This window comes from Brachyhypopomus gauderio, unplaced genomic scaffold (assembly GCF_052324685.1).
Source record: "Brachyhypopomus gauderio isolate BG-103 unplaced genomic scaffold, BGAUD_0.2 sc133, whole genome shotgun sequence".
NCBI lineage: Eukaryota > Metazoa > Chordata > Actinopteri > Gymnotiformes > Hypopomidae > Brachyhypopomus > Brachyhypopomus gauderio.
Window position 1 is genome coordinate 462,413 of NW_027506954.1, and position 26,909 is coordinate 489,321.

Consider the following 26,909-nt stretch of genomic DNA (forward strand, 5'->3'; position numbering starts at 1 on the left):
TTAAAGTTATTCAAACGGGGCGTGGTTAAGCTCAGGGACCAGGATGGTTCTAAATTCCATCCCGGTTAGGGTCTTTATTTTTAATCTGTTTTCTGAAATAGTACCAATCTGGTACCAATGGGTTTCAATGGGGGCCTGGTTGTTGTGTGGCGCCCCCTAGAGGAGGCCTTTCAAAGGGGGTGTGGTTAAGCTCAGGGACCAGGATGGTTCTAAATTCCATCCAGGTTAGGATCCATATTATCAAGTTGTCTTTAATAGTACCAATCTGGAATCAATGGGTTTCAATGGGGGCCTGGTTCATGTGTAGCACCCCCTAGAGGAGGCCTTTCAAAAGGGGTGTGGTTAAGATCAGGGACCAGGATGGTTCTAAATTCCATCCAGGTTAGGGGCCATATTATCAAGCTGTCTTTAATAGTACCAATCTGGTATCAATGGGTTTCAATGGGGGCCTGGTTCTTGTGTGGCACCCCCTAGAGGAGGCCTTTCAGGGGGGGAATGGTTAGGCTCAGGGACCCAGATGGTTCCAAGTTCCATCCAGGTTAGGGACTTTATTTTTAAACTGTTTTGCGATTTAGTACCAATCTGGTATGAATGGGTTTCAATGGGGGCCTGGTTCTTGTGTGGTGTCCCCTAGTGGGGGCCTTTCAGAGGGGGCGTGGTTAAGCTCAGGGACCAGGATGATTCTAAGTTCCATCCAGGTTAGGGACTTTATTTTTAAACTGTTTTCCAAAATAGTACCAATCTGGTATCAATGGGTTTCAATGGGCGGCCTGGTTCTCGTGTGGCGCCCCCTAGAGGAGGCCTTTCAAAGGAGGAGTGGTTAAGTTCAGGGACCAGGATGGTTCTAAATTCCATCCAGTTAGGGGCGATATTACCATGCTGTCTTGACTGGTACGAATCAGGTGTGAATGGGTTTCAATGGGGGTCTGGTTCTTGTGTGGCGCCCCCTAGAGGAGGCCTTTCAGGGGGGGAGTGGTTAGGCTCAGGGACCCGGATGGTTCCAAGTTCCATCCAGGTTAGGGACTTTATTTTTAAACTGTTTTGCGATTTAGTACTAATCTGGTATGAATGGGTTTCAATGGGGGCCTGGTTCTTGTGTGGCGCCCCCTAGTGGGGGCCTTTCAAAAGGCGCCTGAGGCTCCTCCTTTGGGGCGTGGTTAAGCTCAGGGACCAGGATGGTTCTAATGGCGCATTTCCACTAGGGCCTGCTTGGCGCGGTACGGTACGGTTCGCGACGGTTTGTGAGTGTTTCCATTAGTACCAGTACCCTGTGAGCCGGCCCCTTCGGGTACTTTTTTCGTACCGACTCGCTCGAGGTTCTAACCGTTCCGAAGCGGTACAGTTCTGTGACGTGGAGGAACAGCATGACACTGATTGGCCAGGGAGTGTCGTCACAGGTTGCGTCAGGAGAGCGACTCCTCCGCTATGCTATGGACTCCTCAGCCATTTTTAAAACCCAAGGAGCGAAGTCTGTTCCCTGGTCAAACGCCGAGGTACAAACCTTTCTGTTAATAATCAGCGATCAAAAAATCCAGGGCGAACTGGACGGGGCCACTAGAAATGTAAAGGTTTTTAGCGAGGTTTCCGCGCTAATGGCCACTCATGGCTACCAGCGGTCCGTTCAGCAGTGCCGGTCGGTCCAAGCTAAAAAAAAGCTTAACGCGATTACCGGGCGGTGAAGGACCATAACGGACGCAGCGGAGCAAAACCGCAAAGACGGGAAATGGTTCCAGCAAATGGATGCCATATACGGTCACCGGCCAGCCAGTAACGGAAGAGAAAACGTGCTGGACAATGTCGGTGCTGGAGGCCACGGAGAATGGTGAGTGTATTGTGATTTCACAGTTTTACTACTAGGCTCGTAAAAGATGTAATATGAACGTAATATGAACGCATCTATTGTAAACGCAGGAATTTAGAGCTGTGTTTGTAGTTAATGTTACCACCACAGTCACTACTGTACAATAGCTAGCTCTTAGCCTTGCTAGTTGCTAGTTAGCTGTAGCCATAAACACAGCATGAGCAGCGATGACGTGCTACACATTTTGTGCAGTTACGCTATATTGTTGTTGCTTTCACGGGAATACTTGTGTTTAATATTTGTTATTTTTTACGTTCAAGATTCCCCTTCCACTGACGAGGCGAGCGGAGTTGGCGGAAAATGTTTCCTTCAACCGGGCTTTCCTCGGGGTGCTTGGCGAACTTGTGAACACCATGCGAGACAGACGCCAGTAAAAGCACACAAAATGTTGCTTGTAGTACTATAAATATTTATTTCATATAAAGCTATACGTATATATTTGCTTTTTGCACTTTTTTAAAACTATAACTATATTATTTACATATGTTGTACTTTAAATATCTATATTTCATAATAAAGTTTGATTTCATTTGATTGTATGACTGATGCTTTTTATGCAGGGTGTGTTCAGCCTGTTTGAGTAATACCAAATTATTATCAATAATTAGAGCAATCACATACAATAATGAAGATAAAGATAAATAAGATACAATAATGCTATGTGTTAAGGGGCGTCGACCGGTGTTGTGGTCGTATACAAATGATGTCACGACACTACAACCCGCACGCCAACAGCGACTCCACCCACATTGGGGTGGTTCACCATTGTAATGGAAACACAACGCGACCGTACCGTTCCGTTGCGAATCGACCCGTACCGAACCGTACCGCGCCAAGCAGGCCCTAGTGGAAATGCGCCATAAGTTCCATCCAGGTTAGGGACTTTATTTTTAAACTGTTTTCCAAAATAGTACCAATCTGGTATCAATTGGTTTCAATGGGCGGCCTGGTTCTCGTGTGGCGCCCCCTACAGGAGGCCTTTCAAAGGGGGCGTGGTTAAACTCAGGGACCAGGATGGTTCTAAAATCCATCCAGGTTAGGGACTTTATTTTTAAACTGTTTTCCGAAATAGTACCAATCTGGTATCAATGGATTTCAATGCGGGCCTGGTTCTCATGTGGCGCCCCCTAGAGGAGGCCTTTCAAAGGGGGCGTGGTTAAGCTCGGGGACCAGGATGGTTCTAAATTCCATCCAGGTTAGGGGCCATATTATCAAGTTGTCTTTAATAGTACCAATCTGGTATCAATGGGTTTGAATGGGGGCCTTATTCTTGTGTGGCGCCCCCTAGAGGAGGCCTTTCAAAAGGGGTGTGGTTATTCTCAGGGACCAGGATGGTTCTAAATTCCATCCAGGTTAGGGGCCATATTATCAAGCTGTCTTTAATAGTACCAATCTGGTATGAATGGGTTCCAATGGGGAAAAAATTTTAAGAAAAATATAAGTTTTTTAATAAAAAACTCGACTAATTATGCATAATAATGACCGTATATGCAAATATTAGACTATTAATGAGCTAATAGATGCATATTAATTAACCGATTTGCATAATAATCAGCTAATAGATGCATAACAATGAGCAAATACCTGCATAATAATTTGCTCAATTTTGCATAATAATGAGCCGATACATGCACATGCATGTATAATAATGGCCTATTTTGCATACTAATTACCAAATTCAGCCACATTCATTAGCTAATTCCAACTTAGGTAAAATATTACCAATCTGTCCTTAGTAGTACCAATCTGGTTCCAATGCATAACCCTAAAATACCACTTCCGTAATGTCTGAGACAGATTGGTAATGCTATTAAAGCTCAGGGACCAGGATGGTTCTAAATTCCATCCAGGTTAGGGGCCATATTATCAAGGTGTCTTTAATAGTACCAATCTGGTATCAATGGGTTTCAATGGGGGCCTGGTTCTTGTGTGGCACCCCCTAGTGGGGGCCTTTCAAAGGGCGCCTGAGGCCCCTCCTTTGGGGCGTGGTTAAGCTCAGGGACCAGGATGGTTCCAAGTTCCATCCGGGTTAGGGTCCCTATCATGAAGGTGTCTTACCCGTAGCGGCCAATGTGGTATCGACTTGCGGGCTTTGGGTGCACCTTTTTGGGGGAAGATTTTTGGCTCAGTGGGGGTGGGTATGGAAGTCCACCCACCCTATAGCGCCACCTAGGGCTGCCCAAACTCGGGCCCATAACTCGGGCTAGGAAGGGGGTAGGACCATGGGGGTCACTGTGCGGGGGTACGGTGCACCCCCTTGGGGCAGGCCTAGAGTCTCAGACCCCCACCCCAAAGTTGCCCCATCGGGTTAGGGTCTTTATCATGAAGGTGTCTTCAAAGACACCTTCATGATATTTGAATGGGATCCAATGGAGTCTGCGCCACCTAGAGGAGGTCGCACCGGGCCCCTGGGGGCCCTTTTTGGGGGCGTGGTCAAGCTTCAAGGCCCCTAGGTTAGGGTCAATATCATGAAGGTGTCTTTCCCATAGCGGTGAAAGTGGTATCGGCTTGCGGGCTTTGGGTGCACCTTCTTGGGGGAAGATTTTTGACTCGGAGGGGTAGGTATGGATGTCCATTCAAACACCCGTTTTTTCTCTAAGTTCCATTTTTGCTTAGGGTCCTTATCATGAAGGTGTCTTACCCGTAGCGGCCGATGTGGTATCGACTTGCGGGCTTTGGGTGCACCTTTTTGGGGGAAGATTTTTGGCTCAGTGGGGGTGGGTATGGAAGTCCACCCACCCTGTAGCGCCACCTAGGGCTGCCCAAACTCGGGCCCATAACTCGGGCTAGGAAGGGGGTAGGACCATGGGGGTCACTGTGCGGGGGAATGGTGCACCCCCTCGGGGCAGCCCCAGAGTCTGGGACCCCCACCCCAAAGTTGCCCCCTCGGGTTAGGGTCTATATTTTTAAAGCGTCTTACACTAGTTTTTCACTATTGTCAAAGTGGTATGAATGGGTTTCAAAGGGGGCTTCGGTTCCTCTGGCGCCCCCTAGCGGGTGCCTTGGAAAGGGGCCCTGGGGGCCCTCCTTTGGGGCGTGGTTAAGCTCAGGGACCAGGATGGTTCTAAATTCCATCCAGGTTAGGGGCCATATTATCAAGATGTCTTTAATAGTACCAATCTGGTATCAATGGGTTTCAATGGAGGCCTGGTTCTTGTGTGGCGCCCCCTAGCGGGTGCCTTTCAAAGGGGGCGTGGTTAAGCTCAGGTACCAGGGTGGTTCCTTATTTTGAAATGGCTAATTGTGATTGGTTTATTTTACTGATATGTAAATATTTTGCCCCCACCGTCCATGGGTTTTGCTTTAGTATTAGTTAATTCAACACTCAGAGAGTGTCAGAGTGTCAAGAAACATTGAATCAGGCAAAAGAAGGTTTTCTTTCCTGATTCAATGTTTCTTGACACTATTTGACACTTTTTGAGCTATACTTAATCAGAAGGTAGGGTTTTGAAGTGTCATTAACAATTAGGGGCAGAGTAATTTTCATAAAATTATTTTATTACAATTATTACCATTAAAGTTATTCAAACGGGGCGTGGTTAAGCTCAGGGACCAGGATGGTTCTAAATTCCATCCCGGTTAGGGTCTTTATTTTTAATCTGTTTTCTGAAATAGTACCAATCTGGTACCAATGGGTTTCAATGGGGGCCTGGTTGTTGTGTGGCGCCCCCTAGAGGAGGCCTTTCAAAGGGGGTGTGGTTAAGCTCAGGGACCAGGATGGTTCTAAATTCCATCCAGGTTAGGATCCATATTATCAAGTTGTCTTTAATAGTACCAATCTGGAATCAATGGGTTTCAATGGGGGCCTGGTTCATGTGTAGCACCCCCTAGAGGAGGCCTTTCAAAAGGGGTGTGGTTAAGATCAGGGACCAGGATGGTTCTAAATTCCATCCAGGTTAGGGGCCATATTATCAAGCTGTCTTTAATAGTACCAATCTGGTATCAATGGGTTTCAATGGGGGCCTGGTTCTTGTGTGGCACCCCCTAGAGGAGGCCTTTCAGGGGGGGAATGGTTAGGCTCAGGGACCCAGATGGTTCCAAGTTCCATCCAGGTTAGGGACTTTATTTTTAAACTGTTTTGCGATTTAGTACCAATCTGGTATGAATGGGTTTCAATGGGGGCCTGGTTCTTGTGTGGTGTCCCCTAGTGGGGGCCTTTCAGAGGGGGTGTGGTTAATCTCAGGGACCAGGATGGTTCTAAATTCCATCCAGGTTAGGGGCCATATTATCAAGCTGTCTTTAATAGTACCAATCTGGTATGAATGGGTTCCAATGGGGAAAAAATTTAAAGAAAAATACAAGTTTTTTAATCAAAAACTCGACTAATTATGCATAATAATGACCGGATATGCAAATATTAGACTATTAATGAGCTAATAGATGCATAATAATTAGCCGATTTGCATAATAATCAGCTAATAGATGCATAACAATGAGCAAATACCTGCATAATAATTTGCTCAATTTTGCATAATAATGAGCCGATACATGCACATGCATGTATAATAATGGCCTATTTTGCATACTAATTACCAAATTCAGCCACATTCATTAGCTAATTCCAACTTAGGTAAAATATTACCAATCTGTCCTTAGTAGTACCAATCTGGTTCCAATGCATAACCCTAAAATACCACTTCCGTAATGTCTGAGACAGATTGGTAATGCTATTAACACTAGAAGTCCCTGAAATTTCAACCACCCCCCTGAAGTCCCAAAAGAGGGTCCAAAGAACCTTAGTCCAAACTGACACCTCTGGTGGCTCCAATTAACATCCATTCATTTGCAAAAGTGCCCATTGCCTGAGGAATCAGCAGGGGGGAGAAGAGCTGAACTTGCCTCCAGTGTTATGTAAATGAGGCGTGTGTCAGGTATGGGTGGTTCCTGCTGAAAGCTTGCACCTCCTTGGCTGCCATATGAGACTGTGCAAGATCTCTTGCAAGAAGTCTCCTCATCTACAGAACCATATGTTTGAGATTTGATTTGTGAAAGGTTGAAATAATGTGAAATTGACACAAACATAATATTTGAATTATAATGGCATATAGGTGGCATATTGATTAGTCAAAATGGCTCTGATATTTTTAACCTTATTTTAAGTAGTTTTGTCTTTTGAAAAACTGCTAATAGGTAAAAATGTTTTTACATAAATGTATACAAAAAACCCTCAGCTACTTGAAATAGAATAATATTATTGAGCAATTTTAACTTATCAAGATCAAGATTTTGCAGTGTGTCTCTTCCAAATACAGCCATAACCAGCAAACAAAAATAGGAAATTTAGGAAATCTTACCAAAAGAGATATCACTACTACAGATTTTCACTACTCTCTGAAAACTAACAATGTGTTAGTTAACAAAGACCCTAGTCTTGAAAATTGCTTCATATGGGCTTTTCAAACTTTTTTTTTGGCCCACCTCCACCCTTTCACCTTTGGAGGACAACTTTGTTTTCATGTAAGGATCAAAAGAAAACAATTCTGTATAATACAGTACAATAGTGATAAAAACAACTGGGGTTAGGTGAACCATACAGGACAGGAGAGAAAAGAAGGGGAGAGAAAGTAAAAAGGGAAAAGACAGAAGAGCAGAAAAAACAGCTCAAATGATTCACCAACTGCTGCTACTAAATGAAGAGCAGAAAGTAAGACATACAGCACAAATGACTGATGTATGTGTGTGTGAGTGTGTGTGTTTATGTAAGTGCAACATAGGATAAATGTACAGAATGTACTTATTAGCAAGGCCCCAGAGGCCAGAGGCAGGCAGAGAAAGACCAGGGAACCCCACCCGCCCACGGCCCCTCCAGGATCATGTCCAAAGCCTGCTGTGTACTGGAAACCTTTGCTATCCTTGCTTCTCAGTCAACAGAGTAAGTGAAATGTGTGGTGACATGAATTTTCATCCACATGTAGGTGGCTACAGTCATCTTTCTCTTTATTATAAAACTGACACAGACATTATTTGAACTATAATTCCAAAACATCTCAAGTCTGCCTCCTTTGTACTAATTTTGGATTTTTTTCTCACTGCAAAAGGTGACATGATTATTGGTCAAAATAGCTAAAGTTCAGATTTCTCTGAAAGGGTATTTTCTTCTCCGTCTGAGTCAATGGATCAACATAGCTCACACTATCACCCATCCCCCGTCTACCTAGAAGTGGCTGCATGACAAAGGATGGCCTCATGATCCAAAATACCTCAGCACTGGCTTTTGGCAGGCTCAGGTAGAAATGTAGTAATGTTAGTAATGTTTTTCTTCTAAGAAAGATAAGTGGGTTCAAAATAACAATTTTTGAAAAAAATTACCAAATTAATTGTGTTGATCCACCTCAAAAAAGGTCATGCAAAAGTATGTAAGCTGGTCCTGAGTGTGTCTGCCCATCCCCCAGCTGCATTGTTGTGCAGGGGACATGCATAAGGTGAGAGAGGCAGTCAGAGGGCCTGGCTGAGAGCAGCAGCTACAGAGGACATGATGTAAGTTTAGAAATATATACAATAAAGTTGAAATGTTCTCAACAGAGCACTCACATACAATTATCCACTCAGTCTGCCACTCCCTCATTTGGGGAGAAAGCTACACTATTGTGGCTATGCCCCAGACAATTTTTTAATCATGGAGGGGTCTGAAATTTTTGTCTTAGGTGCATGTCCTCACTGTATTGGAATATTTTATTGTCTGAGTGAAAGAGAAACAAAATGGGGTCACTAAAGTGGGAATAGCCACAGTACTGTAGCTTTCTCCCCAAATGAGGGACTGGCAGACTGGGTAGATAGTTGTATGTGAATGCTCTGATGAGAACACTCATGAACAATTGTGCAAATGTGAGATGTGTCGACTGCTACAGATACACGTGTGGCAAATGTACCAGGGAGATACCCTGGCAGTGCCAGGCATGTTCTGACAGACTGCTGAGTGACTGCTGAAGTGCTAGTCACACAAGAAGGACATGCCACTCACACACACACACACACACACACACACACACACACACACACACACAGCCCTGCACTGCAGCCTATTGTAAATATGTGTGGAATTGTTTTATTCCTTGTATTTTTTGTATAATTTTATGGCAATAATAAAAAGCATGGAACATAAAAAAGCATGGAAACATACCAGTTGTTCTTTTGTATGTTTCTCATGCTGAAATTTCAGTCCTCCTGACTTAGACACAAATGCTTCTGGTCATTACTCACATGTACCTGGCTATTAAATTTCTAATTTTCTATTTAAAATATTAAAAAATAATTTATTGTTTGTGCTTTGTTGCTCAGATAAAACTAAACTATATACAATATATATAACCTTTATATTATAAAATACAATAAACTGAATAGAACTAACTAAATGGCTAAACTCAATGAAAAACAACAATTAGTTGTGAGCTGAAGCATGCCCCCTCCTGTGGTGCGCCAGTAATGGCCTTATTTACAGAACAAAAGTGCCTGCTTACAGCTGATAATAGGGTGTTAGCTAAAATCCTTCAGTTCTCTCGACCCTTCTCTGGGTTCCGATGGTAGAAGTGTTGAAAGACCCTTCTCTGGGACTTCTAGTGTTAAAGCTCAGGGACCAGGATGGTTCTAAATTCCATCCAGGTTAGGGGCCATATTATCAAGGTGTCTTTAATAGTACCAATCTGGTATCAATGGGTTTCAATGGGGGCCTGGTTCTTGTGTGGCACCCCCTAGTGGGGGCCTTTCAAAGGGCGCCTGAGGCCCCTCCTTTGGGGCGTGGTTAAGCTCAGGGACCAGGATGGTTCCAAGTTCCATCCGGGTTAGGGTCCCTATCATGAAGGTGTCTTACCCGTAGCGGCCAATGTGGTATCGACTTGCGGGCTTTGGGTGCACCTTTTTGGGGGAAGATTTTTGGCTCAGTGGGGGTGGGTATGGAAGTCCACCCACCCTATAGCGCCACCTAGGGCTGCCCAAACTCGGGCCCATAACTCGGGCTAGGAAGGGGGTAGGACCATGGGGGTCACTGTGCGGGGGTACGGTGCACCCCCTTGGGGCAGGCCTAGAGTCTCAGACCCCCACCCCAAAGTTGCCCCATCGGGTTAGGGTCTTTATCATGAAGGTGTCTTCAAAGACACCTTCATGATATTTGAATGGGATCCAATGGAGTCTGCGCCACCTAGAGGAGGTCGCACCGGGCCCCTGGGGGCCCTTTTTGGGGGCGTGGTCAAGCTTCAAGGCCCCTAGGTTAGGGTCAATATCATGAAGGTGTCTTTCCCATAGCGGTGAAAGTGGTATCGGCTTGCGGGCTTTGGGTGCACCTTCTTGGGGGAAGATTTTTGACTCGGAGGGGTAGGTATGGATGTCCATTCAAACACCCGTTTTTTCTCTAAGTTCCATTTTTGCTTAGGGTCCTTATCATGAAGGTGTCTTACCCGTAGCGGCCGATGTGGTATCGACTTGCGGGCTTTGGGTGCACCTTTTTGGGGGAAGATTTTTGGCTCAGTGGGGGTGGGTATGGAAGTCCACCCACCCTGTAGCGCCACCTAGGGCTGCCCAAACTCGGGCCCATAACTCGGGCTAGGAAGGGGGTAGGACCATGGGGGTCACTGTGCGGGGGAATGGTGCACCCCCTCGGGGCAGCCCCAGAGTCTGGGACCCCCACCCCAAAGTTGCCCCCTCGGGTTAGGGTCTATATTTTTAAAGCGTCTTACACTAGTTTTTCACTATTGTCAAAGTGGTATGAATGGGTTTCAAAGGGGGCTTCGGTTCCTCTGGCGCCCCCTAGCGGGTGCCTTGGAAAGGGGCCCTGGGGGCCCTCCTTTGGGGCGTGGTTAAGCTCAGGGACCAGGATGGTTCTAAATTCCATCCAGGTTAGGGGCCATATTATCAAGATGTCTTTAATAGTACCAATCTGGTATCAATGGGTTTCAATGGAGGCCTGGTTCTTGTGTGGCGCCCCCTAGCGGGTGCCTTTCAAAGGGGGCGTGGTTAAGCTCAGGTACCAGGGTGGTTCCTTATTTTGAAATGGCTAATTGTGATTGGTTTATTTTACTGATATGTAAATATTTTGCCCCCACCGTCCATGGGTTTTGCTTTAGTATTAGTTAATTCAACACTCAGAGAGTGTCAGAGTGTCAAGAAACATTGAATCAGGCAAAAGAAGGTTTTCTTTCCTGATTCAATGTTTCTTGACACTATTTGACACTTTTTGAGCTATACTTAATCAGAAGGTAGGGTTTTGAAGTGTCATTAACAATTAGGGGCAGAGTAATTTTCATAAAATTATTTTATTACAATTATTACCATTAAAGTTATTCAAACGGGGCGTGGTTAAGCTCAGGGACCAGGATGGTTCTAAATTCCATCCCGGTTAGGGTCTTTATTTTTAATCTGTTTTCTGAAATAGTACCAATCTGGTACCAATGGGTTTCAATGGGGGCCTGGTTGTTGTGTGGCGCCCCCTAGAGGAGGCCTTTCAAAGGGGGTGTGGTTAAGCTCAGGGACCAGGATGGTTCTAAATTCCATCCAGGTTAGGATCCATATTATCAAGTTGTCTTTAATAGTACCAATCTGGAATCAATGGGTTTCAATGGGGGCCTGGTTCATGTGTAGCACCCCCTAGAGGAGGCCTTTCAAAAGGGGTGTGGTTAAGATCAGGGACCAGGATGGTTCTAAATTCCATCCAGGTTAGGGGCCATATTATCAAGCTGTCTTTAATAGTACCAATCTGGTATCAATGGGTTTCAATGGGGGCCTGGTTCTTGTGTGGCACCCCCTAGAGGAGGCCTTTCAGGGGGGGAATGGTTAGGCTCAGGGACCCAGATGGTTCCAAGTTCCATCCAGGTTAGGGACTTTATTTTTAAACTGTTTTGCGATTTAGTACCAATCTGGTATGAATGGGTTTCAATGGGGGCCTGGTTCTTGTGTGGTGTCCCCTAGTGGGGGCCTTTCAGAGGGGGTGTGGTTAATCTCAGGGACCAGGATGGTTCTAAATTCCATCCAGGTTAGGGGCCATATTATCAAGCTGTCTTTAATAGTACCAATCTGGTATGAATGGGTTCCAATGGGGAAAAAATTTAAAGAAAAATACAAGTTTTTTAATCAAAAACTCGACTAATTATGCATAATAATGACCGGATATGCAAATATTAGACTATTAATGAGCTAATAGATGCATAATAATTAGCCGATTTGCATAATAATCAGCTAATAGATGCATAACAATGAGCAAATACCTGCATAATAATTTGCTCAATTTTGCATAATAATGAGCCGATACATGCACATGCATGTATAATAATGGCCTATTTTGCATACTAATTACCAAATTCAGCCACATTCATTAGCTAATTCCAACTTAGGTAAAATATTACCAATCTGTCCTTAGTAGTACCAATCTGGTTCCAATGCATAACCCTAAAATACCACTTCCGTAATGTCTGAGACAGATTGGTAATGCTATTAACACTAGAAGTCCCTGAAATTTCAACCACCCCCCTGAAGTCCCAAAAGAGGGTCCAAAGAACCTTAGTCCAAACTGACACCTCTGGTGGCTCCAATTAACATCCATTCATTTGCAAAAGTGCCCATTGCCTGAGGAATCAGCAGGGGGGAGAAGAGCTGAACTTGCCTCCAGTGTTATGTAAATGAGGCGTGTGTCAGGTATGGGTGGTTCCTGCTGAAAGCTTGCACCTCCTTGGCTGCCATATGAGACTGTGCAAGATCTCTTGCAAGAAGTCTCCTCATCTACAGAACCATATGTTTGAGATTTGATTTGTGAAAGGTTGAAATAATGTGAAATTGACACAAACATAATATTTGAATTATAATGGCATATAGGTGGCATATTGATTAGTCAAAATGGCTCTGATATTTTTAACCTTATTTTAAGTAGTTTTGTCTTTTGAAAAACTGCTAATAGGTAAAAATGTTTTTACATAAATGTATACAAAAAACCCTCAGCTACTTGAAATAGAATAATATTATTGAGCAATTTTAACTTATCAAGATCAAGATTTTGCAGTGTGTCTCTTCCAAATACAGCCATAACCAGCAAACAAAAATAGGAAATTTAGGAAATCTTACCAAAAGAGATATCACTACTACAGATTTTCACTACTCTCTGAAAACTAACAATGTGTTAGTTAACAAAGACCCTAGTCTTGAAAATTGCTTCATATGGGCTTTTCAAACTTTTTTTTTGGCCCACCTCCACCCTTTCACCTTTGGAGGACAACTTTGTTTTCATGTAAGGATCAAAAGAAAACAATTCTGTATAATACAGTACAATAGTGATAAAAACAACTGGGGTTAGGTGAACCATACAGGACAGGAGAGAAAAGAAGGGGAGAGAAAGTAAAAAGGGAAAAGACAGAAGAGCAGAAAAAACAGCTCAAATGATTCACCAACTGCTGCTACTAAATGAAGAGCAGAAAGTAAGACATACAGCACAAATGACTGATGTATGTGTGTGTGAGTGTGTGTGTTTATGTAAGTGCAACATAGGATAAATGTACAGAATGTACTTATTAGCAAGGCCCCAGAGGCCAGAGGCAGGCAGAGAAAGACCAGGGAACCCCACCCGCCCACGGCCCCTCCAGGATCATGTCCAAAGCCTGCTGTGTACTGGAAACCTTTGCTATCCTTGCTTCTCAGTCAACAGAGTAAGTGAAATGTGTGGTGACATGAATTTTCATCCACATGTAGGTGGCTACAGTCATCTTTCTCTTTATTATAAAACTGACACAGACATTATTTGAACTATAATTCCAAAACATCTCAAGTCTGCCTCCTTTGTACTAATTTTGGATTTTTTTCTCACTGCAAAAGGTGACATGATTATTGGTCAAAATAGCTAAAGTTCAGATTTCTCTGAAAGGGTATTTTCTTCTCCGTCTGAGTCAATGGATCAACATAGCTCACACTATCACCCATCCCCCGTCTACCTAGAAGTGGCTGCATGACAAAGGATGGCCTCATGATCCAAAATACCTCAGCACTGGCTTTTGGCAGGCTCAGGTAGAAATGTAGTAATGTTAGTAATGTTTTTCTTCTAAGAAAGATAAGTGGGTTCAAAATAACAATTTTTGAAAAAAATTACCAAATTAATTGTGTTGATCCACCTCAAAAAAGGTCATGCAAAAGTATGTAAGCTGGTCCTGAGTGTGTCTGCCCATCCCCCAGCTGCATTGTTGTGCAGGGGACATGCATAAGGTGAGAGAGGCAGTCAGAGGGCCTGGCTGAGAGCAGCAGCTACAGAGGACATGATGTAAGTTTAGAAATATATACAATAAAGTTGAAATGTTCTCAACAGAGCACTCACATACAATTATCCACTCAGTCTGCCACTCCCTCATTTGGGGAGAAAGCTACACTATTGTGGCTATGCCCCAGACAATTTTTTAATCATGGAGGGGTCTGAAATTTTTGTCTTAGGTGCATGTCCTCACTGTATTGGAATATTTTATTGTCTGAGTGAAAGAGAAACAAAATGGGGTCACTAAAGTGGGAATAGCCACAGTACTGTAGCTTTCTCCCCAAATGAGGGACTGGCAGACTGGGTAGATAGTTGTATGTGAATGCTCTGATGAGAACACTCATGAACAATTGTGCAAATGTGAGATGTGTCGACTGCTACAGATACACGTGTGGCAAATGTACCAGGGAGATACCCTGGCAGTGCCAGGCATGTTCTGACAGACTGCTGAGTGACTGCTGAAGTGCTAGTCACACAAGAAGGACATGCCACTCACACACACACACACACACACACACACACACACACACACACACAGCCCTGCACTGCAGCCTATTGTAAATATGTGTGGAATTGTTTTATTCCTTGTATTTTTTGTATAATTTTATGGCAATAATAAAAAGCATGGAACATAAAAAAGCATGGAAACATACCAGTTGTTCTTTTGTATGTTTCTCATGCTGAAATTTCAGTCCTCCTGACTTAGACACAAATGCTTCTGGTCATTACTCACATGTACCTGGCTATTAAATTTCTAATTTTCTATTTAAAATATTAAAAAATAATTTATTGTTTGTGCTTTGTTGCTCAGATAAAACTAAACTATATACAATATATATAACCTTTATATTATAAAATACAATAAACTGAATAGAACTAACTAAATGGCTAAACTCAATGAAAAACAACAATTAGTTGTGAGCTGAAGCATGCCCCCTCCTGTGGTGCGCCAGTAATGGCCTTATTTACAGAACAAAAGTGCCTGCTTACAGCTGATAATAGGGTGTTAGCTAAAATCCTTCAGTTCTCTCGACCCTTCTCTGGGTTCCGATGGTAGAAGTGTTGAAAGACCCTTCTCTGGGACTTCTAGTGTTAAAGCTCAGGGACCAGGATGGTTCTAAATTCCATCCAGGTTAGGGGCCATATTATCAAGGTGTCTTTAATAGTACCAATCTGGTATCAATGGGTTTCAATGGGGGCCTGGTTCTTGTGTGGCACCCCCTAGTGGGGGCCTTTCAAAGGGCGCCTGAGGCCCCTCCTTTGGGGCGTGGTTAAGCTCAGGGACCAGGATGGTTCCAAGTTCCATCCGGGTTAGGGTCCCTATCATGAAGGTGTCTTACCCGTAGCGGCCAATGTGGTATCGACTTGCGGGCTTTGGGTGCACCTTTTTGGGGGAAGATTTTTGGCTCAGTGGGGGTGGGTATGGAAGTCCACCCACCCTATAGCGCCACCTAGGGCTGCCCAAACTCGGGCCCATAACTCGGGCTAGGAAGGGGGTAGGACCATGGGGGTCACTGTGCGGGGGTACGGTGCACCCCCTTGGGGCAGGCCTAGAGTCTCAGACCCCCACCCCAAAGTTGCCCCATCGGGTTAGGGTCTTTATCATGAAGGTGTCTTCAAAGACACCTTCATGATATTTGAATGGGATCCAATGGAGTCTGCGCCACCTAGAGGAGGTCGCACCGGGCCCCTGGGGGCCCTTTTTGGGGGCGTGGTCAAGCTTCAAGGCCCCTAGGTTAGGGTCAATATCATGAAGGTGTCTTTCCCATAGCGGTGAAAGTGGTATCGGCTTGCGGGCTTTGGGTGCACCTTCTTGGGGGAAGATTTTTGACTCGGAGGGGTAGGTATGGATGTCCATTCAAACACCCGTTTTTTCTCTAAGTTCCATTTTTGCTTAGGGTCCTTATCATGAAGGTGTCTTACCCGTAGCGGCCGATGTGGTATCGACTTGCGGGCTTTGGGTGCACCTTTTTGGGGGAAGATTTTTGGCTCAGTGGGGGTGGGTATGGAAGTCCACCCACCCTGTAGCGCCACCTAGGGCTGCCCAAACTCGGGCCCATAACTCGGGCTAGGAAGGGGGTAGGACCATGGGGGTCACTGTGCGGGGGAATGGTGCACCCCCTCGGGGCAGCCCCAGAGTCTGGGACCCCCACCCCAAAGTTGCCCCCTCGGGTTAGGGTCTATATTTTTAAAGCGTCTTACACTAGTTTTTCACTATTGTCAAAGTGGTATGAATGGGTTTCAAAGGGGGCTTCGGTTCCTCTGGCGCCCCCTAGCGGGTGCCTTGGAAAGGGGCCCTGGGGGCCCTCCTTTGGGGCGTGGTTAAGCTCAGGGACCAGGATGGTTCTAAATTCCATCCAGGTTAGGGGCCATATTATCAAGATGTCTTTAATAGTACCAATCTGGTATCAATGGGTTTCAATGGAGGCCTGGTTCTTGTGTGGCGCCCCCTAGCGGGTGCCTTTCAAAGGGGGCGTGGTTAAGCTCAGGTACCAGGGTGGTTCCTTATTTTGAAATGGCTAATTGTGATTGGTTTATTTTACTGATATGTAAATATTTTGCCCCCACCGTCCATGGGTTTTGCTTTAGTATTAGTTAATTCAACACTCAGAGAGTGTCAGAGTGTCAAGAAACATTGAATCAGGCAAAAGAAGGTTTTCTTTCCTGATTCAATGTTTCTTGACACTATTTGACACTTTTTGAGCTATACTTAATCAGAAGGTAGGGTTTTGAAGTGTCATTAACAATTAGGGGCAGAGTAATTTTCATAAAATTATTTTATTACAATTATTACCATTAAAGTTATTCAAACGGGGCGTGGTTAAGCTCAGGGACCAGGATGGTTCTAAATTCCATCCCGGTTAGGGTCTTTATTTTTAATCTGTTTTCTGAAATAGTACCAATCTGGTACCAATGGGTTTCAATGGGGGCCTGGTTGTTGTGTGGCGCCCCCTAGAGGAGGCCTTTCAAAGGGGGTGTGGTTAAGCTCAGGGACCAGGATGGTTCTAAATTCCATCCAGGTTAGGATCCATATTATCAAGTTGTCTTTAATAGTACCAATCTGGAATCAATGGGTTTCAATGGGGGCCTGGTTCATGTGTAGCACCCCCTAGAGGAGGCCTTTCAAAAGGGGTGTGGTTAAGATCAGGGACCAGGATGGTTCTAAATTCCATCCAGGTTAGGGGCCATATTATCAAGCTGTCTTTAATAGTACCAATCTGGTATCAATGGGTTTCAATGGGGGCCTGGTTCTTGTGTGGCACCCCCTAGAGGAGGCCTTTCAGGGGGGGAATGGTTAGGCTCAGGGACCCAGATGGTTCCAAGTTCCATCCAGGTTAGGGACTTTATTTTTAAACTGTTTTGCGATTTAGTACCAATCTGGTATGAATGGGTTTCAATGGGGGCCTGGTTCTTGTGTGGTGTCCCCTAGTGGGGGCCTTTCAGAGGGGGCGTGGTTAAGCTCAGGGACCAGGATGATTCTAAGTTCCATCCAGGTTAGGGACTTTATTTTTAAACTGTTTTCCAAAATAGTACCAATCTGGTATCAATGGGTTTCAATGGGCGGCCTGGTTCTCGTGTGGCGCCCCCTAGAGGAGGCCTTTCAAAGGAGGAGTGGTTAAGTTCAGGGACCAGGATGGTTCTAAATTCCATCCAGTTAGGGGCGATATTACCATGCTGTCTTGACTGGTACGAATCAGGTGTGAATGGGTTTCAATGGGGGTCTGGTTCTTGTGTGGCGCCCCCTAGAGGAGGCCTTTCAGGGGGGGAGTGGTTAGGCTCAGGGACCCGGATGGTTCCAAGTTCCATCCAGGTTAGGGACTTTATTTTTAAACTGTTTTGCGATTTAGTACTAATCTGGTATGAATGGGTTTCAATGGGGGCCTGGTTCTTGTGTGGCGCCCCCTAGTGGGGGCCTTTCAAAAGGCGCCTGAGGCTCCTCCTTTGGGGCGTGGTTAAGCTCAGGGACCAGGATGGTTCTAAGTTCCATCCAGGTTAGGGACTTTATTTTTAAACTGTTTTCCAAAATAGTACCAATCTGGTATCAATTGGTTTCAATGGGCGGCCTGGTTCTCGTGTGGCGCCCCCTACAGGAGGCCTTTCAAAGGGGGCGTGGTTAAACTCAGGGACCAGGATGGTTCTAAAATCCATCCAGGTTAGGGACTTTATTTTTAAACTGTTTTCCGAAATAGTACCAATCTGGTATCAATGGATTTCAATGCGGGCCTGGTTCTCATGTGGCGCCCCCTAGAGGAGGCCTTTCAAAGGGGGCGTGGTTAAGCTCGGGGACCAGGATGGTTCTAAATTCCATCCAGGTTAGGGGCCATATTATCAAGTTGTCTTTAATAGTACCAATCTGGTATCAATGGGTTTGAATGGGGGCCTTATTCTTGTGTGGCGCCCCCTAGAGGAGGCCTTTCAAAAGGGGTGTGGTTATTCTCAGGGACCAGGATGGTTCTAAATTCCATCCAGGTTAGGGGCCATATTATCAAGCTGTCTTTAATAGTACCAATCTGGTATGAATGGGTTCCAATGGGGAAAAAATTTTAAGAAAAATATAAGTTTTTTAATAAAAAACTCGACTAATTATGCATAATAATGACCGTATATGCAAATATTAGACTATTAATGAGCTAATAGATGCATATTAATTAACCGATTTGCATAATAATCAGCTAATAGATGCATAACAATGAGCAAATACCTGCATAATAATTTGCTCAATTTTGCATAATAATGAGCCGATACATGCACATGCATGTATAATAATGGCCTATTTTGCATACTAATTACCAAATTCAGCCACATTCATTAGCTAATTCCAACTTAGGTAAAATATTACCAATCTGTCCTTAGTAGTACCAATCTGGTTCCAATGCATAACCCTAAAATACCACTTCCGTAATGTCTGAGACAGATTGGTAATGCTATTAAAGCTCAGGGACCAGGATGGTTCTAAATTCCATCCAGGTTAGGGGCCATATTATCAAGGTGTCTTTAATAGTACCAATCTGGTATCAATGGGTTTCAATGGGGGCCTGGTTCTTGTGTGGCACCCCCTAGTGGGGGCCTTTCAAAGGGCGCCTGAGGCCCCTCCTTTGGGGCGTGGTTAAGCTCAGGGACCAGGATGGTTCCAAGTTCCATCCGGGTTAGGGTCCCTATCATGAAGGTGTCTTACCCGTAGCGGCCAATGTGGTATCGACTTGCGGGCTTTGGGTGCACCTTTTTGGGGGAAGATTTTTGGCTCAGTGGGGGTGGGTATGGAAGTCCACCCACCCTATAGCGCCACCTAGGGCTGCCCAAACTCGGGCCCATAACTCGGGCTAGGAAGGGGGTAGGACCATGGGGGTCACTGTGCGGGGGTACGGTGCACCCCCTTGGGGCAGGCCTAGAGTCTCAGACCCCCACCCCAAAGTTGCCCCATCGGGTTAGGGTCTTTATCATGAAGGTGTCTTCAAAGACACCTTCATGATATTTGAATGGGATCCAATGGAGTCTGCGCCACCTAGAGGAGGTCGCACCGGGCCCCTGGGGGCCCTTTTTGGGGGCGTGGTCAAGCTTCAAGGCCCCTAGGTTAGGGTCAATATCATGAAGGTGTCTTTCCCATAGCGGTGAAAGTGGTATCGGCTTGCGGGCTTTGGGTGCACCTTCTTGGGGGAAGATTTTTGACTCGGAGGGGTAGGTATGGATGTCCATTCAAACACCCGTTTTTTCTCTAAGTTCCATTTTTGCTTAGGGTCCTTATCATGAAGGTGTCTTACCCGTAGCGGCCGATGTGGTATCGACTTGCGGGCTTTGGGTGCACCTTTTTGGGGGAAGATTTTTGGCTCAGTGGGGGTGGGTATGGAAGTCCACCCACCCTGTAGCGCCACCTAGGGCTGCCCAAACTCGGGCCCATAACTCGGGCTAGGAAGGGGGTAGGACCATGGGGGTCACTGTGCGGGGGAATGGTGCACCCCCTCGGGGCAGCCCCAGAGTCTGGGACCCCCACCCCAAAGTTGCCCCCTCGGGTTAGGGTCTATATTTTTAAAGCGTCTTACACTAGTTTTTCACTATTGTCAAAGTGGTATGAATGGGTTTCAAAGGGGGCTTCGGTTCCTCTGGCGCCCCCTAGCGGGTGCCTTGGAAAGGGGCCCTGGGGGCCCTCCTTTGGGGCGTGGTTAAGCTCAGGGACCAGGATGGTTCTAAATTCCATCCAGGTTAGGGGCCATATTATCAAGATGTCTTTAATAGTACCAATCTGGTATCAATGGGTTTCAATGGAGGCCTGGTTCTTGTGTGGCGCCCCCTAGCGGGTGCCTTTCAAAGGGGGCGTGGTTAAGCTCAGGTACCAGGGTGGTTCCTTATTTTGAAATGGCTAATTGTGATTGGTTTATTTTACTGATATGTAAATATTTTGCCCCCACCGTCCATGGGTTTTGCTTTAGTATTAGTTAATTCAACACTCAGAGAGTGTCAGAGTGTCAAGAAACATTGAATCAGGCAAAAGAAGGTTTTCTTTCCTGATTCAATGTTTCTTGACACTATTTGACACTTTTTGAGCTATACTTAATCAGAAGGTAGGGTTTTGAAGTGTCATTAACAATTAGGGGCAGAGTAATTTTCATAAAATTATTTTATTACAATTATTACCATTAAAGTTATTCAAACGGGGCGTGGTTAAGCTCAGGGACCAGGATGGTTCTAAATTCCATCCCGGTTAGGGTCTTTATTTTTAATCTGTTTTCTGAAATAGTACCAATCTGGTACCAATGGGTTTCAATGGGGGCCTGGTTGTTGTGTGGCGCCCCCTAGAGGAGGCCTTTCAAAGGGGGTGTGGTTAAGCTCAGGGACCAGGATGGTTCTAAATTCCATCCAGGTTAGGATCCATATTATCAAGTTGTCTTTAATAGTACCAATCTGGAATCAATGGGTTTCAATGGGGGCCTGGTTCATGTGTAGCACCCCCTAGAGGAGGCCTTTCAAAAGGGGTGTGGTTAAGATCAGGGACCAGGATGGTTCTAAATTCCATCCAGGTTAGGGGCCATATTATCAAGCTGTCTTTAATAGTACCAATCTGGTATCAATGGGTTTCAATGGGGGCCTGGTTCTTGTGTGGCACCCCCTAGAGGAGGCCTTTCAGGGGGGGAATGGTTAGGCTCAGGGACCCAGATGGTTCCAAGTTCCATCCAGGTTAGGGACTTTATTTTTAAACTGTTTTGCGATTTAGTACCAATCTGGTATGAATGGGTTTCAATGGGGGCCTGGTTCTTGTGTGGTGTCCCCTAGTGGGGGCCTTTCAGAGGGGGTGTGGTTAATCTCAGGGACCAGGATGGTTCTAAATTCCATCCAGGTTAGGGGCCATATTATCAAGCTGTCTTTAATAGTACCAATCTGGTATGAATGGGTTCCAATGGGGAAAAAATTTAAAGAAAAATACAAGTTTTTTAATCAAAAACTCGACTAATTATGCATAATAATGACCGGATATGCAAATATTAGACTATTAATGAGCTAATAGATGCATAATAATTAGCCGATTTGCATAATAATCAGCTAATAGATGCATAACAATGAGCAAATACCTGCATAATAATTTGCTCAATTTTGCATAATAATGAGCCGATACATGCACATGCATGTATAATAATGGCCTATTTTGCATACTAATTACCAAATTCAGCCACATTCATTAGCTAATTCCAACTTAGGTAAAATATTACCAATCTGTCCTTAGTAGTACCAATCTGGTTCCAATGCATAACCCTAAAATACCACTTCCGTAATGTCTGAGACAGATTGGTAATGCTATTAACACTAGAAGTCCCTGAAATTTCAACCACCCCCCTGAAGTCCCAAAAGAGGGTCCAAAGAACCTTAGTCCAAACTGACACCTCTGGTGGCTCCAATTAACATCCATTCATTTGCAAAAGTGCCCATTGCCTGAGGAATCAGCAGGGGGGAGAAGAGCTGAACTTGCCTCCAGTGTTATGTAAATGAGGCGTGTGTCAGGTATGGGTGGTTCCTGCTGAAAGCTTGCACCTCCTTGGCTGCCATATGAGACTGTGCAAGATCTCTTGCAAGAAGTCTCCTCATCTACAGAACCATATGTTTGAGATTTGATTTGTGAAAGGTTGAAATAATGTGAAATTGACACAAACATAATATTTGAATTATAATGGCATATAGGTGGCATATTGATTAGTCAAAATGGCTCTGATATTTTTAACCTTATTTTAAGTAGTTTTGTCTTTTGAAAAACTGCTAATAGGTAAAAATGTTTTTACATAAATGTATACAAAAAACCCTCAGCTACTTGAAATAGAATAATATTATTGAGCAATTTTAACTTATCAAGATCAAGATTTTGCAGTGTGTCTCTTCCAAATACAGCCATAACCAGCAAACAAAAATAGGAAATTTAGGAAATCTTACCAAAAGAGATATCACTACTACAGATTTTCACTACTCTCTGAAAACTAACAATGTGTTAGTTAACAAAGACCCTAGTCTTGAAAATTGCTTCATATGGGCTTTTCAAACTTTTTTTTTGGCCCACCTCCACCCTTTCACCTTTGGAGGACAACTTTGTTTTCATGTAAGGATCAAAAGAAAACAATTCTGTATAATACAGTACAATAGTGATAAAAACAACTGGGGTTAGGTGAACCATACAGGACAGGAGAGAAAAGAAGGGGAGAGAAAGTAAAAAGGGAAAAGACAGAAGAGCAGAAAAAACAGCTCAAATGATTCACCAACTGCTGCTACTAAATGAAGAGCAGAAAGTAAGACATACAGCACAAATGACTGATGTATGTGTGTGTGAGTGTGTGTGTTTATGTAAGTGCAACATAGGATAAATGTACAGAATGTACTTATTAGCAAGGCCCCAGAGGCCAGAGGCAGGCAGAGAAAGACCAGGGAACCCCACCCGCCCACGGCCCCTCCAGGATCATGTCCAAAGCCTGCTGTGTACTGGAAACCTTTGCTATCCTTGCTTCTCAGTCAACAGAGTAAGTGAAATGTGTGGTGACATGAATTTTCATCCACATGTAGGTGGCTACAGTCATCTTTCTCTTTATTATAAAACTGACACAGACATTATTTGAACTATAATTCCAAAACATCTCAAGTCTGCCTCCTTTGTACTAATTTTGGATTTTTTTCTCACTGCAAAAGGTGACATGATTATTGGTCAAAATAGCTAAAGTTCAGATTTCTCTGAAAGGGTATTTTCTTCTCCGTCTGAGTCAATGGATCAACATAGCTCACACTATCACCCATCCCCCGTCTACCTAGAAGTGGCTGCATGACAAAGGATGGCCTCATGATCCAAAATACCTCAGCACTGGCTTTTGGCAGGCTCAGGTAGAAATGTAGTAATGTTAGTAATGTTTTTCTTCTAAGAAAGATAAGTGGGTTCAAAATAACAATTTTTGAAAAAAATTACCAAATTAATTGTGTTGATCCACCTCAAAAAAGGTCATGCAAAAGTATGTAAGCTGGTCCTGAGTGTGTCTGCCCATCCCCCAGCTGCATTGTTGTGCAGGGGACATGCATAAGGTGAGAGAGGCAGTCAGAGGGCCTGGCTGAGAGCAGCAGCTACAGAGGACATGATGTAAGTTTAGAAATATATACAATAAAGTTGAAATGTTCTCAACAGAGCACTCACATACAATTATCCACTCAGTCTGCCACTCCCTCATTTGGGGAGAAAGCTACACTATTGTGGCTATGCCCCAGACAATTTTTTAATCATGGAGGGGTCTGAAATTTTTGTCTTAGGTGCATGTCCTCACTGTATTGGAATATTTTATTGTCTGAGTGAAAGAGAAACAAAATGGGGTCACTAAAGTGGGAATAGCCACAGTACTGTAGCTTTCTCCCCAAATGAGGGACTGGCAGACTGGGTAGATAGTTGTATGTGAATGCTCTGATGAGAACACTCATGAACAATTGTGCAAATGTGAGATGTGTCGACTGCTACAGATACACGTGTGGCAAATGTACCAGGGAGATACCCTGGCAGTGCCAGGCATGTTCTGACAGACTGCTGAGTGACTGCTGAAGTGCTAGTCACACAAGAAGGACATGCCACTCACACACACACACACACACACACACACACACACACACACACACAGCCCTGCACTGCAGCCTATTGTAAATATGTGTGGAATTGTTTTATTCCTTGTATTTTTTGTATAATTTTATGGCAATAATAAAAAGCATGGAACATAAAAAAGCATGGAAACATACCAGTTGTTCTTTTGTATGTTTCTCATGCTGAAATTTCAGTCCTCCTGACTTAGACACAAATGCTTCTGGTCATTACTCACATGTACCTGGCTATTAAATTTCTAATTTTCTATTTAAAATATTAAAAAATAATTTATTGTTTGTGCTTTGTTGCTCAGATAAAACTAAACTATATACAATATATATAACCTTTATATTATAAAATACAATAAACTGAATAGAACTAACTAAATGGCTAAACTCAATGAAAAACAACAATTAGTTGTGAGCTGAAGCATGCCCCCTCCTGTGGTGCGCCAGTAATGGCCTTATTTACAGAACAAAAGTGCCTGCTTACAGCTGATAATAGGGTGTTAGCTAAAATCCTTCAGTTCTCTCGACCCTTCTCTGGGTTCCGATGGTAGAAGTGTTGAAAGACCCTTCTCTGGGACTTCTAGTGTTAAAGCTCAGGGACCAGGATGGTTCTAAATTCCATCCAGGTTAGGGGCCATATTATCAAGGTGTCTTTAATAGTACCAATCTGGTATCAATGGGTTTCAATGGGGGCCTGGTTCTTGTGTGGCACCCCCTAGTGGGGGCCTTTCAAAGGGCGCCTGAGGCCCCTCCTTTGGGGCGTGGTTAAGCTCAGGGACCAGGATGGTTCCAAGTTCCATCCGGGTTAGGGTCCCTATCATGAAGGTGTCTTACCCGTAGCGGCCAATGTGGTATCGACTTGCGGGCTTTGGGTGCACCTTTTTGGGGGAAGATTTTTGGCTCAGTGGGGGTGGGTATGGAAGTCCACCCACCCTATAGCGCCACCTAGGGCTGCCCAAACTCGGGCCCATAACTCGGGCTAGGAAGGGGGTAGGACCATGGGGGTCACTGTGCGGGGGTACGGTGCACCCCCTTGGGGCAGGCCTAGAGTCTCAGACCCCCACCCCAAAGTTGCCCCATCGGGTTAGGGTCTTTATCATGAAGGTGTCTTCAAAGACACCTTCATGATATTTGAATGGGATCCAATGGAGTCTGCGCCACCTAGAGGAGGTCGCACCGGGCCCCTGGGGGCCCTTTTTGGGGGCGTGGTCAAGCTTCAAGGCCCCTAGGTTAGGGTCAATATCATGAAGGTGTCTTTCCCATAGCGGTGAAAGTGGTATCGGCTTGCGGGCTTTGGGTGCACCTTCTTGGGGGAAGATTTTTGACTCGGAGGGGTAGGTATGGATGTCCATTCAAACACCCGTTTTTTCTCTAAGTTCCATTTTTGCTTAGGGTCCTTATCATGAAGGTGTCTTACCCGTAGCGGCCGATGTGGTATCGACTTGCGGGCTTTGGGTGCACCTTTTTGGGGGAAGATTTTTGGCTCAGTGGGGGTGGGTATGGAAGTCCACCCACCCTGTAGCGCCACCTAGGGCTGCCCAAACTCGGGCCCATAACTCGGGCTAGGAAGGGGGTAGGACCATGGGGGTCACTGTGCGGGGGAATGGTGCACCCCCTCGGGGCAGCCCCAGAGTCTGGGACCCCCACCCCAAAGTTGCCCCCTCGGGTTAGGGTCTATATTTTTAAAGCGTCTTACACTAGTTTTTCACTATTGTCAAAGTGGTATGAATGGGTTTCAAAGGGGGCTTCGGTTCCTCTGGCGCCCCCTAGCGGGTGCCTTGGAAAGGGGCCCTGGGGGCCCTCCTTTGGGGCGTGGTTAAGCTCAGGGACCAGGATGGTTCTAAATTCCATCCAGGTTAGGGGCCATATTATCAAGATGTCTTTAATAGTACCAATCTGGTATCAATGGGTTTCAATGGAGGCCTGGTTCTTGTGTGGCGCCCCCTAGCGGGTGCCTTTCAAAGGGGGCGTGGTTAAGCTCAGGTACCAGGGTGGTTCCTTATTTTGAAATGGCTAATTGTGATTGGTTTATTTTACTGATATGTAAATATTTTGCCCCCACCGTCCATGGGTTTTGCTTTAGTATTAGTTAATTCAACACTCAGAGAGTGTCAGAGTGTCAAGAAACATTGAATCAGGCAAAAGAAGGTTTTCTTTCCTGATTCAATGTTTCTTGACACTATTTGACACTTTTTGAGCTATACTTAATCAGAAGGTAGGGTTTTGAAGTGTCATTAACAATTAGGGGCAGAGTAATTTTCATAAAATTATTTTATTACAATTATTACCATTAAAGTTATTCAAACGGGGCGTGGTTAAGCTCAGGGACCAGGATGGTTCTAAATTCCATCCCGGTTAGGGTCTTTATTTTTAATCTGTTTTCTGAAATAGTACCAATCTGGTACCAATGGGTTTCAATGGGGGCCTGGTTGTTGTGTGGCGCCCCCTAGAGGAGGCCTTTCAAAGGGGGTGTGGTTAAGCTCAGGGACCAGGATGGTTCTAAATTCCATCCAGGTTAGGATCCATATTATCAAGTTGTCTTTAATAGTACCAATCTGGAATCAATGGGTTTCAATGGGGGCCTGGTTCATGTGTAGCACCCCCTAGAGGAGGCCTTTCAAAAGGGGTGTGGTTAAGATCAGGGACCAGGATGGTTCTAAATTCCATCCAGGTTAGGGGCCATATTATCAAGCTGTCTTTAATAGTACCAATCTGGTATCAATGGGTTTCAATGGGGGCCTGGTT

General features: G+C 44.8%; 1 long non-coding RNA gene across 1 annotated transcript; it reads left to right on the forward strand.

Annotated features, from left to right (window-relative positions):
- The first annotated feature begins 1,194 nt into the window (after positions 1–1,194).
- On the forward strand, positions 1,195–2,400 carry LOC143499428 (uncharacterized). Its single transcript, XR_013126069.1, has 2 exons — positions 1,195–1,822; positions 2,122–2,400. It is a non-coding gene; the product is annotated as an uncharacterized LOC143499428 (long non-coding RNA).
- Positions 2,401–26,909: the final 24,509 nt, after the last annotated feature.